Source organism: Oncorhynchus tshawytscha, linkage group LG10, assembly GCF_018296145.1.
Source record: "Oncorhynchus tshawytscha isolate Ot180627B linkage group LG10, Otsh_v2.0, whole genome shotgun sequence".
In the NCBI taxonomy this organism is placed as follows: Eukaryota; Metazoa; Chordata; class Actinopteri; order Salmoniformes; family Salmonidae; genus Oncorhynchus; species Oncorhynchus tshawytscha.
In genome coordinates this window covers 21461465-21482149 of record NC_056438.1, presented here as the reverse complement: position 1 = coordinate 21482149, position 20685 = coordinate 21461465, and the positions used below count along the sequence as shown (strand labels likewise).

Sequence of the window (20685 nt, the reverse complement as noted above, 5' to 3'; positions counted from 1 at the left end):
AGAACTACCCTCCTGTAGGTTTTCACTCCATCCCCAGTTGTAACTTAAATGATTCTGCTTATCAACCAACTAATTATTAGAATCAGGTGAGTTAGATTAGGGTTGGAGTGAAAACCTACAGGACGGTAGGTCTCCAGGAACAGGGTTGGAGAGCCCTGAACTAGAGAGTGTGTTCAGAACTGTACACATTTCCATAAATATCAAGATTCCTCTTCAGTGCATGCTCAGAACTGAACATATTTACATACATATCAGATTCCTCTACAGCGCAAGTTCAGAACTGTACACATTTCCAGATATAGAAGATTCCTTTATAGCGCAACTTTCACATCTAGGTCACTGGGAAAACATATTGGTTTGTGTCCAAAAAGGCACCCTATTCCCTATATAGTGCACTAACTTTGACCCTGGCCTGACATCTGGGACGCAGGCATTAAAGAAAAGATACAAAAAAAAAAAAAAAAAAAAAAAGGTTGGCGTGAGGTCACAATGAAGTTCTAGGACTAAGAACTATAAGTCTGTGTTTACAGTTACTGTTTAGTTGACTGTGTATGAGGAAGCCCAGACCAACTATGGCTGTTTCTGAAATGGCACCCTACTCCCTATGGGCTCCGGTCAAAAGTTGTACACTCTATAGGGAATAAGGTAACCACTTGATACACAGCCTGTGTGTTTAAGCAGTGTATTAAGAAGCCCAGACCAATTACATGACCCCAGACAGACAGACAGAGACAGACATGAAAGAATGCCTCAGCAATGTATGCTGCTGTTTTACAGGCTCCTGACCTATTTTTTTTCATGCTGATCTTAATTTTTTTGGTACATAATGTTTCCACCATCGTATCCTATGACCAAAAATAACTAACTTCGATTTGGATGAAGATCTTTACTTCAACAAGTCAGAGGCGTAGCACATACTGTACTGCTCACACCAGACCGGGCCCATCTCCCTGAGACTCAGAAAAGAAAAAGGCGCCATTAGGGAGGGCGATGTGCGGGCACTCTGATGACACTACGTCGGTGACTGTAAACCGCCTCTACCATCTGTTCTATTGGTAAACGTACAATCATTGGAGAACAAACTGGACGAGCTCCGCTCGAGACTATCCTATAAAGGGACCCTGAAGAACTGTAATATTCAATGTTTCTCAGAGTCGTGGCTGAACAAGTACAAGGTTTTTCTATGCATTGACAGAACAGCAGTGTCGGATAAGCTCAAGGGGGAGGTGTGTGTGTCTCTTTGTTAACAACAGCTGGTGCGCAATCTCTAATATTCAGGAAGTCTCTAGGTTCTTCTCGCGTGAGTTAGAATACCTCATGATAAGTCGCCATCACAAACCGATGCTGGCAGTAAGACTGCACTCAACGAGCTGCATAGGATCATAAGCAAACAAGAAAATGCTCATCCAAACACGGAGCTCTTAGTGGCCGGTGATTTTAATGCAGGAAAACTGAAATTCATATTACCTCATTTCTACTAGCATGTCAACTAAAAAGGTGGAAAAAAATCTTACAACCAAACACAGAAAAACCATACAAAGCTCTCTCTCGTCCTCCATTTCGCAGATTTGACCATAACTCTATACACTTGATTCCTGCTTGCAAGGAAAAACTCAAACAGAAAGTACCAGTGACGCGCTCAAAACGGAAGTGGAGCGATGAAGCAGATGCTACTCTACAGGACTGTTTCACTAGCAGACTGGAATATGCACTGGGATTCATCCAATGGCATTGAGTAGTTAACCACATCAGTCACGGGCTTCATTAATAAGTGCATCGACGACGTCATCCCCACAGTGCATTCGGAAAGTATTCAGACCATTTCCCTTTTTCCACATTTTGGTACTTACAGCCTTATTATGAAATGGATGAAATAACAATCTACACACAATATCCGATAATGACAAAGCAAAAACAGGTTTTTAGAATTTTTGCCAATTTATATATTTTTTACATAAATGTACGTATTCAGACCCTTTGCTATGAGACTCGAAAATGATCTCAGGTGCATCCTGTTTCCATTAGTCATCCTTGAGATGTTTCTACAACTCGATTGGAGTCCACCTGTGGTAAATTCAATTGATTGGACATGATTTTGAAAGGCACATACCTGTCTATATAAGGTCCCACAGTTGACAGTGCACATCAGAGCAAAAACCAAGCCATGAGGATGAAGGAATTGTCCGTAGAGCTCAGAGACAGGATTGGGTCGAGGCACAGATCTGGGGAAGGGTAGAAAACATTTCTGCAGCAGTTGAAGGTCCCCAAGAACACAGTGGCCTCCATCATTCTTAAATGGAAGAAATGTTTTACCACCAAGTCTCTTCCTAGAACTGGCCGTCCGGCAAAACTGAGCAATCAGGTGAGAAGGGCCTTGGTCAGGGAGGTGAGCAAGAAGCTGATGGTCACTCTGACAGAGCTCCAGTGTTCCTCTTTGGATGGGAGAATCTTCCAGAAGGATAACCTTCTCTGCAGCACTCAACCAACCAGGCCTTTATGGTAGAGAGGCCAGGTTGAAGCCACTCCTCAGTAAAAGGCACGACAGCCCGCTTATTTGAGCTGTTCTTGCCATAATATTGACTTGGTCTTTTACCAAATAAGGCTAACTTCTGTATACCACCCCTACCTTGTCGCAACACAACTGATTGGCTGAAATGCATTAAGGAAATAAATTCTACAAATTAACAAGGCACACAGTTTAACTGAAATGCATTCCATTTGACTATCTCATGAAGCTGGTTGAGAGAATGCCAAGAGTGTGCAAAGCTGTCATCAAGGGAAAGGGTGGTTGCTTTGAAGAATCTCAAATATATTTTTATTTATTGAACACTTTTCTATTTACTACAGGATTCCATGTGTTATTTCAAAGTTTTGATGTGTTCACTATTATTCTACTATGTAGAGAATAGTAAAAAAACAAGAAAAAACATTGAATGAGTAGGTGTGTCAAAACTTTTGACTGGTACTGTACATGTTTCTGTACATAATTGACTGTACCTCAGAGAGGTCTCCGTTCTTGATGTGTGCCCGGGCCATGCTATCCAGCCAGGTGCGTCGCAGCTCGGGGGTGGAGGGGTAGGAGCGAGCCAGGCTGTACTGCAGGTCCAGCAGCATCTCTGGGTCCTTTTCATGCTCCCTCAGTTGGGCCGTGGCCATCAGCACCGTCCGGATACGCTTGGTCAGTCCCTTCACCTCCCCAAGGAACGCTGTCGACTCCACACACACACACACGAAGCACAGCACAGCCTGAGGGTTTACTGGTAGCCATTCTGTACTAGGGAGTGTGCTAATTTATTCATCCTCAGATAAACATAACTGGAACAGCACCGACAGTTGGTAATTTACAAAACATTAGCAGAACACATTTCCCATCCTTCACAGTGGATCTGCATCTGAGTAATATAGCAGGTACTCATATCTAGTAAGACTTAAGTGTATTCACAGGCAAAGTCAGAAAGCATCCTGGTCATCTGCTCGACTCAAGACTGTGTTAGCCCAATGAGCTAAAGCCTCGGCATTAGGCTAGCTCTGGGCGCTAACACGCGTCTTAACCACCTCAGACATATTTACATTTCAAGCGATTACAGAATGGTGCTCCATGATACTTTTGATACCTTGATACTTTACACGTCTTATGAAAAAATCTCCCTTTCCAAGCCGCGTATCCTACTCCAAGACAACAGTATGGTGAATATCTGACCGCGGAACAAACGACTGTATCACTCACTAAAAGAGCACAGCCAAGGCAGTATATACAGTGCATTCAGAAGCTACTCAGACCCTTTGACTTTTTCCACATTTTGTTAATTTACAGCCTTATACTAAAATGGATTACCCCATAATGACAAAGCGAGAACAAGTTGTCAATGTTCTACAAATGTATTAAAAATAAAAACAGAAATACCTTATTTACATAAGTTTTCAACAGACTGGGATATGGAGAGATTGTGGTGGTTTCTGTACTCTACCCTAGGCTAGCTACACAGCTGCTTTGTCACTGTTGGAGAACTAGTTGTTGTTTTATGACGATGATGATGTCTACCGGGTGATCAACAGATCAGAGGGGATGGAATAACCAGTTAACTTAGGCATTTGAAGGGCATAGAAAGGGCATAAAGCAAACCTCTGCTTACAGAGGGTTCTACACGGACCCAAAAGGGTTCTAGCTGAAACTAAAAAGGATTCTACCTGGAATTAAAAAGGGTTCTTCTATGGGGACAGCCGAAGAACCCTTTAGTAATTTTTTTTTCTAAGAGTGGAGGGTTACCTTGGTTTTGTCAAAGTTGTCAAAGTTGTTGACGATGGAGACTCAAGACAGTGATAGCCTTACAAGATAAAGCATAGCAATTACGTAACCCTGGGAGCTAATTCATAACCACCTACAGCAAATATGCATTACAAGCTTTTCCTAACTGTTACCTTCATGGCTTTGTCGCTGTTGGCAAAGTTGTTGATGATGGAGGGGGACTCCTGGAAGCGGGAGCTACCGGTCAGCGCCACATCTGAGATCAGCTGGCTCACTGCGATGATGATCTACACCAGCCCACATGAAAAGAGATTACAGTTTACTATAGAATACTACAGTACTTTCTATTGAATTCTGTAGTAAACTGAAGTATACTATAATACACACGGTAGTATCCTTCGATCATGTGTAGTATACTGTAGGATATTATAGTAAATACTACAGTATTATTCACAAAAAAAACTGTAGTAAACATGACAGTAATGTCTGCAAAAACATCACAGTCCACAAAAACTTTAGTATTTACTTTAGTTATAAAAGTGTAAAGTTGCATATACCCTGCCCATTCCCCTCTCACATATCCCAATTTGTGCCACACATTGTGCCAAATATTGTTTTTCCCTACAGGTTATAGAAAAGAGCAGAAGCTCTGAACTATCCATTCAGAACCCAGTCCTACCTACAGGTTATGGAAAATGTTCTTTTCTCCAGTAGGTTTCCTCAAGGAGAAAGCCTCCTCTTCAATGTCAATGATAATATAACAAAAAACTATAGTAAATACTATAGTAATGTCTGCAAAAAAACAACAGTAAATACTGTAGTATACTACAATCCGCAAAAACACAACAATATTTAATTTAGTATATAATAGTTTTTTTTAACCACAGTATTTATACTATAGTTAAGTGTAAACGCTACAGTATACTACAGTAGTCTGCAGAAACACTACAGTGAATACTATAGTATTTATACCATAGTATACTAAAGTTTTGGAACGATAACAGTATCTCGTTAGTCTCATGGCAAGGAAACAACACACAAAGTGGATATAACTTCTTTAGGGAAACAGCCCTAGTATTGGAAACAAACATCATTATGTCGTCATCTAGAGTCAAATGTATTTATTGTCCATGCTATAGCACACATTATTTGACCTACATCAGGTTTTTAAAGGATCAAAGAGTTTGGTCTGCTTTAAGTTTTCATTTTTGCCATGGAAACAATATTGCGATACTGGTATGGTCACAGCCCTAGTACACTAGTATTTTTTTAAATGTGGGAGAAGGCAGAAAGCGAGATGAAGGGGGAACCGATGTTAACACCCACACCCCTGGCCTGGGGTGGTCCAGCGGTCTATGCTGCTGCTTCTGAATCACATGAAACTATGAAATCAAATCCGACCGACTGCACTTGCACTCTATTTGCTCCTTCCTTTCCCACTGTCATGTCCAATAAAAAAAACAAAAAGGAGTGGGACTGTTCCAACCCTAAATAACCACAAACACACACACACACACACACACAGCGCTCTGGCTGTCCAACTGGATGAGTTATGAGATGGAAATTGGAGCCCATTTTCACCACGGATAATGAAATGAATGAATATGTCCCTTGACGGCTTATGGAAGCATTGAGAATGGTTTCTGACACATAGCCGATTGTTAGAGGAGTTTGGGAAACTAAACAGCTGGTCTGTATTTGAACTTCTCACATTCTTTGGTCAGATGATCAAAGCAATGTCAGTGCTGTGACGTTAAATCTGCTTGGACTTCAAAATGAGTTTCCAACTGGTTCATAGCCATTCTTAGTGACTGTTCATTGTTTATGCACGTTAAGTATATTTGTGTGAGGGGAGTTTGTGCATGCTAAATGGTTGAGACCGCACAGAGAGGACTCATGGGTTGGGTATAGTGTTACTTTGACATATCATGAAGTGCTTTGAAACTTAGTTAGATGTTCATAGGCACACCAGTGATGGACTGCTGATGATGCAATAACAGAATCAGTATTGCATTGTGCAGTTAAATAAACAAATCAGTGACAGCTGGCAGTTCCTTGCCGTTCACGGGGATGTTGTATATGACCTGTAGGTGAGTGCATAGGAAGGTTATCCTCTTGGTGTGTTCATTTATGTATTCATCTATCCAACCCACCCGCCCATCCATGTTACAATAGCTGACCTGCAGGTGAGTGCGTAGGAAGGTCTTCCTCTTGGTGTAATCATAGTTGTTCCTCATCAGCAGGTAGAGTAGAGTGGAGGCCTCGGCCCGCAGCAGACCCATCTTAGACACACAGCACTTCAGAACCTCATTGCACAGAGCCGCACACAGAGTCACACGGCCCTTAATGGAGTAGCAGGAAATCAAAACTCGATGTGAGAATGCTGTTCATTCACTAGAGCTCAGCGTTCAACACCATTGCCCCTTCCAAGCTTAAGACACTGTGACTGAACACCTCCCTCTGCAACTGACACCAGGTGGTACAGTTTCTACCTCTAACTCCAGTATCCCTGCACATTGTAAATATGGTATTGGAACTGACCCTCTACTGTATATACAGTGCCATCAGAAAGTATTCCCCTTGGCTTTCTCCAAATTGTGATGTGGTACAAAGTGGGATTCAAATGGATTTAAATGTCATTTTTTGACAATGATCTACACAAAATACTCTGAATTTGTCTTCTACTTTTAAATGATAACCATTTGTACAAACAAATACATTTTTAAAACACCAATATAGTGATTAGATAAGTATTCAACCCCATGAGTCAATACATGTTAGAATCACCTTTGGCAGTTATTACAGCTGAGAAAGAGTTTAAGAGCTTCCCACCCCTGGATTGTGCAACATTTGCTCATTATTATTTTCAAAATTCTTCAAGCTCTGTCAAATTGGTTGTTGATCATTTCTAGACAGCCATTTAAGTCGTGCCATAGATTTTCAAACAGATTTAAGTTGAACAAAATGTAACTCGGCCACTTCTGGAACTTTCAATGTCTTCTGGGTAAGCGACCAATGTAGATTTGGCCTTGTGTTTGGCCCTGTAGGTTATTGTCCTGCTGAAAGGTAAATTAATCTTCCAGTGTCTGGTGGAAAGCAGACTCAACCAGGTTTTGCTCTAGCGTTATGTCTGTGCTTAGCTCCATTCCATTTATTTTTCTATCCTGAGAAACTCCCCAGTCCTTAACAATTACAAGCATACCCATAACATGCAGGAAGGAAGCATGTTTTGTAATATTTTTTAGTCTGTACAGGCTTCTGTCTTTTCACTCTGTCAGTTAGGTTAGTTTTGTGGAGTAACTACAATGTTGATCCATCCTCAGCTTTCTCATATCACAGCCATTAAACTCTGTTTAAATGCCACCATTGGCCTCATGGTGAAATGCCTGTGCGGTTTCCTTCCTCTCTGTCAAATCAAATTATTGCGCAATTTGAACATTTTCACAGCTTCTAAATGTTGCTGCGACTCCACTGGTGAAGCAGTCATATAATTAAATCACATTTTATATGTCACATGCCCCGAATACAACAGGTGGTGAATTATTATGGTGAGATGCTTACTTACAAGCCCTTAACCAACAATGCAGTTAAGAAAATATTTACTAAAAACAAGTTTAAAAAAATCAAGGAACACAAATAACAATAACGAGGCTATATACAGGGGGTACCAGTACAGAGTCAATGTGCGGGGGTACAGGTGGGTCAAGGTAATTTGTACATATAGGTAAGAGTAAAGATACTATGCATAGATAATAAACAGTGAGCAGCAGCAGTGTAAAAACAAAGGGGGGGGGGAAGGGTGTATCAATGCAAATAGTCCAGATGGCCATTTGATTAATTGTTCAGCAGTCTTATAGGTTGGGGTAGAAGCTATTAAGAAGGCTTTTGGAACTAGAATTGGTGCTCCGTTACCGCTTTCCGTGTGGTAGCAGACAGCACAGTCTATGACATGGGTGACTGGAGTCTTTGACAATTTTCTGGGCCTTCCTCTGACACCGCCTAGTATATAGGTCCTGGATGGCAGAAAGCATTGCCCCAGTGATGTAATGGGCCATATGCACTAACATCTGTGTTGCTTTACCGTCAGATGCCGACCAGTTGCCATACCAGGCGGTGATGCAACCGGTCAGGATGCTCTCAATGGTGCAGCTGTAGAACTTCTTGAGGATCTGGAGACCCATGCCATATCTTTTCAGTCTCCTGAGGGGGAAAAGCTGTTGTAGTGCCCTCTTCAAGACTGTCTTGGTGTGTTTGGACCATGATAGCTTGTTGGGGATGTGGACACCAAGGAACTTAAACTCACTACCGCTCCACTACAGTCCTGTTGATGTGAATGGAGGCACGTTAGGCCCTCCTTTTCTTGTAGTCCACGGTTAGCTCCTTTGTCTTGCTCACATTGAGGTTGTTGTCCTGGCACCACACTGCCAGGTCTCTGACCTCCCTGTCGGTGATTAGGCCTACCACTGGTGTGTCATCAGCAAACTTAATGATGGCGTTTGAGTCGTGCTTGGCCACGCAGTCGTGGGTAAACAGGGAGTACAGGATGGGACTAAGCATGCACCCCCTGAGGGGCCCCCGTGTTGAGGATCAGTGTGCTGCTTGCCTCGAAGCAAGCAAAAAAATGTATTTAACCCGTCTGGTAGGCTCGCATCACTGTGCAGCTCGCGGGTGGGTTTACCTTTGTAGTCTGTAATAAATTGCAAGCCCTGCCACATCCGACGAGCCTCCCAGCCAGTGTAGTAGCATTCCATGGTTGTCCTGTATTGATGTGTTGCCTGTTTGATGGTTCGTCTGAGGGCATAGCGGGATTTCTTATAAGCATCTGGATTAGTGTCCCGCTCCTTGAAAGCGGCAGCTCTAGCCTTTAGCTCGGATGTTGCCTATAATCCATGGATTCTGTTTGGTAAATGTACCTACGGTCGCTGTGGGGACGATGTCGTCGATGCATTTATTGATGAAGCAGGTGACTGAGGTGGTATACTCCTCAATGCTATTGGATGATACCTGGAACATATTCCACTGTGCTAGAAAAACAGTCCTGTAGCATAGCATCAGCGTCATCTGGCTACTTCCGTATTGATTGAATCACTGGTATTTCTTTAGTTCTCTCTTATACGCAGGAATCAGGATGATTGAATTATGGTCAGATTTGCCAAATGGAGGGTGAGGGAGAGCTTTGTACACATCTCCGTGTGTGGAGTAAAGGTGGTCTATCATTTTTTACCCTCTGAATGCACATGACCTGCTGGTAGAAATTTGGTAAAACAAATTTAAGTTTGCCTGTATTAAAGTCCCTGGTTACTAGGAACGCCACTTCTGGATGATCATTTTCTTGTTTGCTTAATTCACCTTTATTTAACCAGGTAGGCCAGTTGAGAACAAGTTCTCATTTACAACTGCGACCTGGCCAAGATAAAGAAAAGCTGTTTGACAAAACAGAGTTAGAAACAAATGTACAGTCAATAGCACAAGACAGAAATATATGTACAGTGTGTGCAAATGTAGAAGAGTAGGGAGGTAAGGCAATAAATAGGCCATGGATGCGAAATAATTCCAGTTTAGCATTAACACTGGAGTGATAGATGTGCAGATGATGATGTGCAAGTAGAGATACTAGGGTGCAAAAGAGTAAGAGGACAAGTAACAATATGGGGATGAGATAGTTAGGTGTGCTATTTACAGATTGGCTCAGTACAGGTGATCGGTGAACTGCTCGGACAGCTAATGCTTAAAGATAGAGAGGGAGATATAAGACTCCAGCGATATTTGCAATTCGCTCCAGTCATTGGCACCAGAGAACTGGAAGGAAAGGCGGTGAAAGGAAGTGTTGGCTTTGGGGATGACCAGTGAAATATACCTGCTGGAGCGCGTGCTACGTGTGGGTGTTGCTATGGTGACCAGTGATCTGAGATAAGGCGGTGCTTTACCTAGCATAGACTTAGATGGCCTGGTGCCAGTGGGTTTGGCGACAAATATGTAGTGAGGGCCAGCCAACGAGATCATACAGGTCGCAGTGGTGCGTAGTATATGGGGCTTTGGTGACAAAACGGATGGCACTGTGATAGACTAAATCCAATTTGCTGAGTAGAGTTTGAGGCTATTTTGTAAATGACATCGCCGAAGGATCGTAGGATAGTCAGTTTTACGATAATATTTTTGGCAGCATGAGTGAAGGAGGCTTTGTTGCGAAATATAAAGCCGATTATAGATTTAATTTGTATTGGAGATGCTTAATGTGAGTCTGGAAGGAAAGTTTACAGTCTAAACAGACATCTAGGTATTTGTAGTTGTCCACATATTCTAGGTCAGAACCGTCCAGAGTAGTGATGCTAGTCGTGCGGGAGGGTGCGGGCAGCAATCAGTTGAAGAACATGCACTTAGTTAGGTAGATAATGTAGACATTGCGTACCAGCTGTTATTGACAAATAGACACACACACCACCACCTTCAACTTACCGGATGTAATTGTTCTGTCCTGCCGAATCATGGAAAACCCAGCCAACTGTATATTATCTGTGTCGTCGATCAGCCACGACTCGGTGAAACGTAAGATATTACAGTTTAATGTCCCGTTGGTAAGATTGTCTTAAACGGACGTCATACAGTTTATTCTCCAGTGATTTCCCGGATCTGCTTCCCCTGTATCTCTGTCTTTTCTGCATGCGAATGACGAGATTGAGTTTGGAAGCACAGCTGGACCTTTGTAGTGACTGGGGTGTATTGACCCAACATCCAAAGAGTAATTAATATCACCACCATGCTCAACGGGATGTTCAATCTCTGCTTTTTTTTAAAAATCTACCAATAGGTGACCATCTTTGTGAAGAATTGGAAAACCTCCCTGGTCTTTGTGGTTGAATCTGTGTTTGAAATTCACTGCTTGACTGAGGGACCTTACAGATAATTTTATGTGTGGGGTACAGAAATGAGGTAGTGTTAGAATGTTTAGAATATTACCCTCGGAGACCATAACTCTGAAACCTTATGATAGTATGAAATTGATTAGCATCATTAGACTATTTTAATGCCGTGTGTGATTTAGTCAGTAGAATTATATCTGAGAGTGTAGTTCGTAAGTCAGAATTAATGTTGGCTGACAATATATCTACTGTCTTGATAAGATAACGGACTGTCTGAGCAAGAGTCGGGGCCAACCTTGGCTGGGGCACTGAGAACTTCCCAGGGTCTCGGCACTGACAACTTCCCAGGGTCTCTCCCTATGTCGGCTGTGTAGCAGGACAGTGTGGGCGTATGATAACTATTGTTTTGTGTGGAAGTATGTGTGTCACTATAAAATGAAGGTCTTTGTACTGTGCACGCCAGAACGTTCCCGTGAATAAACATTTGACTATTGTGGACTGGGCCTCTGTCTGTTTTCATTCCAACCAGTATCTTACAAATCCTGGTTGCAGACAGAGTCATTAAATTGGGGTATAAACATTGAGAACCTAATTCTCGTGACAGGTAGTCAAATCATGTTAAAAACACTATTGGACACAGAATCAGTCCATGCAACTTATTATGTGACTTGTTAAGCACATTTGTACTCCTGAACTTACTTAGGCTTGACATAACAAAAGGGATTGAATAGTTATTGAATCAAGACATTTAAGCTTTTCATGAATTCATTATTTTGTTACAATTTTGAAAAACATAATTACACTTTGACATTAAGGGGTATTGTGTGTAGGCCAGTGAAAAAAAAACAAATCTAAATTAGATCAATTTTAAATTCAGGCTGTAACACAACAAAATGTGGAAAAAGTCAAGGGGTGTGAATACTTTCTGAAGGCCCTGTATTTTCTTACTTTCTCATGCTCTTCTTAGTTCTTACTGTTTGTGTGTTTTTGTTCTACTTTGTTATTTTCAACTAACATTGATAGTGATTACTGCATTGTTGGGTTTGGAGCTTGCAAGAAAGGCATTTCATTGTACTTGTACACATTAATACTTGATAAGCCAGACTTAGAGACATACCTAAAGACAAGAGTAGGCGCATAAACAATGGCAATGACATAATATATTAGCAAGGAACAAGAAACAAATATGAAAAAGGAATAACAAGCTTTGACCTCCAAGTCTCAAGATGGGTGTGGGACAATGACCATTATATAATTTGACTAGCAAAGAACCCACAGAGACACATGTACCTTGTACCTGTTTAGGACAGAATTAGTAGCCCTACCTATTAGTGCAGTACAGAATCCAAACATCATCCTACCTCCCAATGTTCCTCTTTCCAACATAGCAGAACTGCACCAAGCATGTCCTGAAAGAGATTTTAAGAGGGGTGGAATAATGTTATTAATAATAGTCTTGTTCATTACTAGTCTTGTTCATTGGGCGGCAGGGTAGCCTAGTGGTTAGAGTGTTGGACTAGTAACCGGAAGCTTGCAAGTTCAAACCCCTGAGCTGACAAGGTACAAATCTGTCATTCTGCCCCTGAACAGGCAGTTAAGTCACTGTTCCTAGGCCATCATTGAAAATGAGAATTTGTTCTTAACTGACTTGCCTAGTTAAATAAAACACTTTTTTTTACATAGTTGACTTAGTGGTGTGCAAATAGGACAACAATATAACTCACTTGATAAGTGACAGTTATAGGTTAGCCTACTGTATGACAGAGAACAAAAACCCTCAGCTATAAAAGTGTCAATCATCAACCCAACATAACATTTTAAGTTCAGAGGGTTCCTCAAATGGACAAATACAGTTGAAGTCGGAAGTTTACATACACTTAGGTTGGAGTCATTAAAACTCGTTTTTCAACCACTCCACAAATTTCTTGTTAACAAACTATAGGATTGTCAAGGCGGTTAGGACATCTACTTTGTGCATGACACAAGTAGATTTTCCAACAATTGTTTACAGGCAGATTATTTCACTTACAATTCACTGGATCACAATTCCCGTGGGTCAGACGTTTACATACACTATTTTATTTATTTATTTTTATTTCACCTTTATTTAACCAGGTAGGCTAGTTGAGAACAAGTTCTCATTTACAACTGCGACCTGGCCAAGATAAAGCATAGCAGTGTGAGCAGACAACACAGAGTTACACATGGAATAAACAAATTAACAAGTCAATAACACAGTAGAAAACAAAGGGGGAGTCTATATACAATGTACAATGTGTGCAAAAGGCATGAGGAGGTAGACGAATAGTTACAATTTTGCAGATTAACACTGGAGTGATATATGATCAGATGGTCATGTACAGGTAGAGATATTGGTGTGCAAAAGAGCAGAAAAGTAAATAAATAAAAACAGTATGGGGATGAGGTAGGTGAAAATGGGTGGGCTATTTACCAATAGACTATGTACAGCTGCAGCGATGGTTAGCTGCTCAGATAGCTGATGTTTGAAGTTGGTGAGGGAGATAAAAGTCTCCAACTTCAGCGATTTTTGCAAAGGCGGCCAAATGAGGTGTTGGCTTTAGGGATGATCAGTGAGATACACCTGCTGGAGCGCGTGCTACGGATGGGTGTTGCCATCGTGACCAGTGAACTGAGATAAGGCGGAGCTTTACCTAGCATGGACTTGTAGATGACCTGGAGCCAGTGGGTCTGGCGACGAATATGTAGCGAGGGCCAGCCGACTAGAGCATACAAGTCGCAGTGGTGGGTGGTATAAGGTGCTTTAGTGACAAAACGGATGGCACTGTGATATACTGCATCCAGTTTGCTGAGTAGAGTGTTGGAAGCCATTTTGTAGATGACATCGCCGAAGTCGAGGATTGGTAGGATAGTCAGTTTTACTAGGGTAAGCTTGGCGGCGTGAGTGAAGGAGGCTTTGTTGCGGAATAGAAAGCCGACTCTTGATTTGATTTTTGATTGGAGGTGTTTGATATGAGTCTGGAAGGAGAGTTTGCAGTCTAGCCAGACACCTAGGTACTTATAGATGTCCACATATTCAAGGTCGGAACCATCCAGGGTGGTGATGCTAGTCGGGCATGCGGGTGCAGGCAGCGATCGGTTGAAAAGCATGCATTTGGTTTTACTAGCCTACTAAGTCGACTGTGACTTTAAACAGCTTGGAAAATTCCAGAAAATGTCATGGCTTTAGAAGCTTCTGATAGGCTAATTGGCATCATTTGAGTCAATTGGAGGTGTACCTGTGGATGTACTTCAAGGCCTACCTTCAAACTCAGTGTCTCTTTGCTTGACATCATGGGGAAATCAAAAGAAATCAGCCAAGACCTCAGAATTTTTTTTATAGACCTCCACAAGTCTGGTTCATCATTGGGATAAATTTCCAAACGCCTGAAGGTACCACGTTAGTCTGTACAAACAATAGTACGCAAGCTTAAACACCATGGGACCACGCAGTCATCCTACCGCTCAGGAAGGAGACACGTTCTGTCTCCTAGAGATGAACGTACTTTGATGCGAAAAGTGCAAATCAATCCCAGAGTAACAGCAAAGGACCTTGTGAAGATGCTGGAGGAAACAGGTACGAAAGTATCTATATCCACAGTAAAAACGAGTCCTATATCAATGTAACCTGGAAGGCTGCTCTGCAAAGAAGAAACTACTGCTCCAAAACCACCATAAAAAAGCCAGACTACCGTTTGCAACTGCACATGGGGACAAAGATCGTACTTTTTTCAAATGTCCTCTGGTCTGATGAAACAAAAATAGAACGGTTTGGCCATAATGAGGAAGAAAAAGGGGGAACACCATCCCAACCGTGATGCACAGGGGTGGCAGCATCATGTTGTGGGGGTGCTTTATTGAAGGAGGGAATGGTGCACTTCACAAAATAGATGGCATCATGAGGCAAGAAAATTACGTGGGTATATTGAAGCAACATCTCAAGACATCAGTCAGGAAGTTAAAGCTTAGTCGCAAATGGGTCTTCCAAATGGACAATGACCCCAAGCATACGTCCAAAGTTGTGGCCAAATTGGCTTAAGGACAACAAAGTCAAGGTATTGGAGTGGCAATTACAAAGCCCTGACCTCAATCCTATAGAAAATCTGTGGGCAGAACTGAAAAAGCGTGTGCAAGCAAGGAGGCCTACAAACCTGACTCAGTTACACCAGCTCTGTCAGGAGGAATGGGTCAAAATTCATCCAACTTATTTTGGGAACCTTGTAGAAGGCTACTAGGATTACATGTCAGGAATGATGAAAAACTGAGTTTAAATATTTGCTGGTGTATGTAAACTTCCGACTTTGACTGCATGTCCTAAGGCTGTAATTCTATCGAACTTGCCATTAATAACATGTCTTTGTTGACAAATGACTGCCTGTTCACAAACAGACTTTTTAATGTGACAATTGACGAGTTTTAGGGCTTCACTGTCACTACAGCTCAGGGTGTGTAATCAGGAAAATGTACTGTCTCTAATCCTACATTCACACAGGAGAGGAGAACCTATTTTATTCTAGTCTTGCATCCACACGGATGTTTTCTGTACTCCAGTGGAGGCTTCAGAGGGGAGGGCTCATAATGTCTGTTACGGGGTGAATGGAATGACATCAAACCACGTGTTTGATGTATTTGATACCATTCCATTTATTCCGCTCCAGCCATTACCACGAGCCCATCCTCCCCAATTAAAGGTGCCACCAACCTCCTGTGCCAGTAGACTAAGGGTGACTAATTCACTCTGCCTATCTACTCCAATTTCATTGCACTCTGGTTTGAGAGTGGCAGAGTACAGGATATTTTAGGAATTTACAAAACGCCTTAAACTCGGTTGTTATGACAGGTGAAAGTAAACATCGGCCAAAAAACTGAATGAAATGGTTAACATAACACAGTCACCAATGCTAACATGAAAACAGCCTAACCAGCCAGGGTGCTAGGGTGAGTAAAATGGTCAGAGTGAGGTATTCTCTCATTTGTGTCTGGAAGTAGCTAGCAAGCTAGCCAACTTTAGCCAGTTAGCTTGGGTGCTGCAAATCAAATCAGATTGGTCACATACACGTGTTTAGCAGATGCTATTGCGGGTGTAGCGAAATGCTTGACTGCTGTTGTGAGGTCAGAACGCTTGGATCAACCCTACTCCTTGGCAGTGTCCAGTGTGCGCTCTGAACGCTCCAAGATCGAAACGCTTTGAATTTACAAATGAACAATCTGCCTAAAACTGAATTTACGAATGCACAATCTGAGAACAATGAATTTATGAACGACGAGAGCACGCTCTGAGCGCACTCGAACTCCAGAGTGAATTTATGAGCACACCCTCAATCCATTGCATTCGGAAAGTAATCAGACCCCTTGACTTTTTTCATTTAGTTACAGACTTACTCTAAAAATAAATAGTTTTTTCCCCCTCGTCAATCGACACTCTGGTTAATAATAAAAAGCAATAGGTTTTTAAACAGGTTTTTTTTCTTTGGAATGACGCTACAAGCTTGGCACACCTGTATTTGGAGAGTTTCTCCCATTCAGGTTGGATGGGGAGTGTTGCCGCACAGCTATTTTCAGGTCTCTCCAGAGATGTTCGATTGGGTTCAAGTTCAGCCACTCCTGCGTTGTCTTGACTGTGTGCTTAAGGTCGTTGTCCTGTTGGAAGGTGAACTTTCGCCCCAGTCCGAGGACCTGAGCAGGTTTTCATCAAGGATCTCTGTACTTCGTTCTGTTCATCTTTCCCTCGATCCTGACTAGTCTCCCAGTTCCTGCCTCTGAAAAACATCCACACAGCATGATGCTGCCACTACCATGCTTGCGTTACCGTAGGGATGGAGTTAGGTTTCCTCCAGACGTGACGCTTGGCATTCAGGCCAAAGAATTTGGTTTTGCATGGTCTGAGAGTCTTTAGGTGCCTTTTGGCAAACTCCAAGCAGGCTGTCATGTGCCTTTTACTGAGAAGTGGCTTCTGTCTGGCCACTCTACCATAGGGCCTGATTGGTGGAGTGCTGCAGAGATGGTTGTTCTTCTGGAGGGTTCTCCCATCTCCACAGAGAGTGACCATTGTATTCTTGGTCACCACCCTGACCAAGGCCCTTCTCTCCCAATTGCTCAGTTTGGCCAGGGGGCCAGATCTAAGTAGAGTCTTGGTGGTTTCAAAAGTCTTCCATTTAAGAATGATGGAGGCCACTGTGTTCCTTGAGATCTTCAATGCTCCAGAAATGTTCTGGTACCCTTCCCCAGATCTGTGCCTCGACACAATCCTGTCTCGGAGCTCTACAGACAATTCCTTCGACCTCATGGCTTGGTTTTTGCTCTGACATGCAATGTCAACTGTGGGACCTTATATAGACCAGTGTGTGCCTTTCCAAATCATGTCCAATCAAATGAATTTACCACAGGTGGACTCCAAGTTATAGAAACATCTCAAGGATGATCAATGATCAATGTTAACAGGATGCACCTGAGCTCAATTTCAAGTCTCATAGTAAAGGGTCTGAATACTTGTATATTTATTTTTAATTTTTAATAAATGTGAAAACAAAACTGTTTTTGCTTTGACACTATGGGTTATTTTGTGTAGATTGAGGAAAATGTTTTATTTAATCCATTTTAGGCTGCAAGATAAGTGTGTAAGGTAAATGTGGAAAGTCAAGGGGTCTGAATACTTTCCGAAGGCACTGTAGAATAGAATCTATTGTAATCCTGCATCCACTCAGAGGTTGTGTGTACTCACTCCAGTAGACTGAGGAAGTTGATGATGTCCAGGGGGTTGACCTTGTTCCAGTAGGGCAGCAGTGTGTCTAGAGACAGAGACACAACAGGAGAGAGATAGACACGGAGTCACCAAGCAGGCCAACAGGAAACAATACCCAGAAAATTACACAATGACCAGACCAGTGCCATTTGGAATGTTACCCATGTCCGCTAAAACAACATAACAGTCAGAAATTCTACAAATGAGGGAGTCAATGAAAATGTGTAGATACATATTCTATTATTATGCCTGTATAATATAGGGGAAGAAAACATATAATATAAAGTATTCATACAGTATCTAGGTATGTATCATAAAACCATTTTAGGTACAGATCTACACAGTACTAAAAAAAGCAACTGTGTTGCTGTCCATAGAGATACATACATTAGCATAGAATTACATATACAACTCAATAATAATTCTTTAACAATAAATAATTTCATAGGATCTCTGGATAATCCTATAGTATAATACAGTGGTATAGGCGTATGTAATGTTGTGTTGGCTGACCTTCTGAGATGGTCCTGATGATGTGAAGAAAACACAGCAGCAGTCCTTTGATTTCATAGTGGCCCAGTCTGCCTATGGGAGGGAGAGTAGTACTGCTGCTCATAGTGGAGCCCCGCCGGTGAAGCTGGAGGACAATACACCAAAGAGGAAGAAAACATGGTGTCAGAAACAGTGGCAGGGAGGGACACCACAGAGGAAGAAAACATGGCAGTATCAACCCTCCTCTCTCTTAAATACAATCCTAAGTGTAAACTTTCAACTAAAATCATACGTTACATTTCGAATACAAAATCTGACAATATCTGTCGGGGAAAAAAACATGAGATCAGGCTCTCTCTCTGTCCGTTTGTCTCACCTCAGTGCCCCTTCTGTGAAGCTGAGTGAAAAACACCACAGAGGAAGAAAAAACACAATTGAGAACAAGTGGCTTTAATTCATACCACAGAATAAGAAATATAATCATTAGAAGCTGAGTGTGGCACTCAGTCATACCATGAGTAAGAAAAAGGATGATTGAAAGCAGATTGACATCTGCTCTTGTCTTATTACATGACTGGTTTTCTTCATCTGATCTCAATGTTTCTAGAACGCTGGCACAGAGTCAAGACACTGGATAGTGTCTTTTTAACTATGTGAACCAACAGTTATAGTATATAATGGCCTTCAAGTGTTTGAGAAAGACCCAAGCGTCAATATGTGACTGGAAAAACAACAGAGATGAGGCTGCTGTCTCTCTGTTTCTCTCTCTCTGTCTGACCACAGAGTGAGAAAACATGGTATAAGAACCATGTTTATTTTTAAAAAGAGCAGGATGTGAAACATCAAATTCTATATTTGACTGTTGCTACGATGTTCCCTACTGAACAATGCCCAGGGCATTCTCTCTGGTTGTGTCCCATATGGCATCCTAGTCCCGTTATAGTGCACTACCCTACGGGCCCTGGACAAAAGTAGTGCACTATATAGGGAAAAGGGTGCCATTTAGGACACCACCTCTGTTTCTGTTTGATTTGTACTGGCCAATCCACCACCCTCCCTCTGTCTCGTACCTCAAAGCTGTCTGGAGTGACAGGGTCTATGAACAGAGATCCTCTGGAGTCCTCCCTCCTCACCGGGTGGCCATTCTGATTTCCTGGACCTGGGGAGAACAAAGAAACATGTTGACATAGCTTCTCAAATACATTTTGTGGGCGGTAGGTAGCCCAGAGGTTATAGAGGTGGACTGGTTAGAAAGGTTACTGGTTCAAGCCCCAGGCCATGTGATACAGAAGAAGTGGAGATTGAATGGGCCTCTTGTGTCATTACTAAACACTACCATTGTGCCCTCGAGCAAGCCATTTAACAGCAAAAATATAGGCGCTGCACTGTGGTTGACCCTGTGCTTCTTGATGTGTGTGGCACCTTAATTGGGGAGGACGGGTTGGATGGAATTGTATGAAACAGATGGTTTCAAGAGATCCTCTGGTTTCCATGTATTTAATACTGTTCCATTTACTTACTCCATTCCACACGTCCTCCCCTCACCAGCCTCCTGTGGTGTGTGGGTTTGGGGGAAAAAAGCAGAAGGAGAATTTCTGTTCTAACCAAATGGACAATAATGTATTATTGCTCTGATGTTTTGGTTCAAAAACATCAGAGCAACATTTTGATGGGACATGATGCCGTTCTAATGGGTCTGCTCACCTGCTCTACCGTACAGGCAAACACAGCGATGAGGGGTTAACACATTGAGGACAGATGTCCCACTGCCCGTGGTCTTTATCGACGGCCGTGAAGGTTCTGCGGCTGTCCATCGAGCTGGTTGATCTCAAGTCATCTCTGGAACCCTGCAAAAGCAAGGGACAACCATAGGGTTGGGATCAATTTCATTTCAGTAAATTCAGGAAACTAACTGAAATACCAATGAACATTTTTCAGTTAAAACTCCAAAACGTCAATATATGATTGATATATCATGAGACTAGCTAGAGTAAGTCAGGGCTGGAGGTGTGTTGCTGGGCAGACAGCTGCTTGAGGTTCTGGTAGAGCAGCTCAAGCAGTGGAAGGTACAGCAGATAGATCCGGGCCTGCTGGTTCTGACATGCAGAAGGGGGGATGAATAGAGTAACATCAAGTTAATAATAAAGTTATTATAATTTGACAGGTTTTCCAACAATCTCAAGTTATAGCTGTCATTAATTGTATAAATCCCATGGCTTCTGCAGAGGCTGTATACCCGTAAACGCTGCACGGCCCATGCAGACGTCGGATAAACACTGTAGCTAACTACCTTTGTCGTAATGATGCCTAAGCTAAGGAGCTAACTA

At 42.2% G+C, this 20685-nt stretch overlaps 1 pseudogene; it reads right to left on the bottom strand.

The window, feature by feature from the left end:
• The window catches only part of LOC112260999, an 81969-nt pseudogene that overhangs the window by 29711 nt on the left and 31573 nt on the right, over positions 1 to 20685 (bottom strand).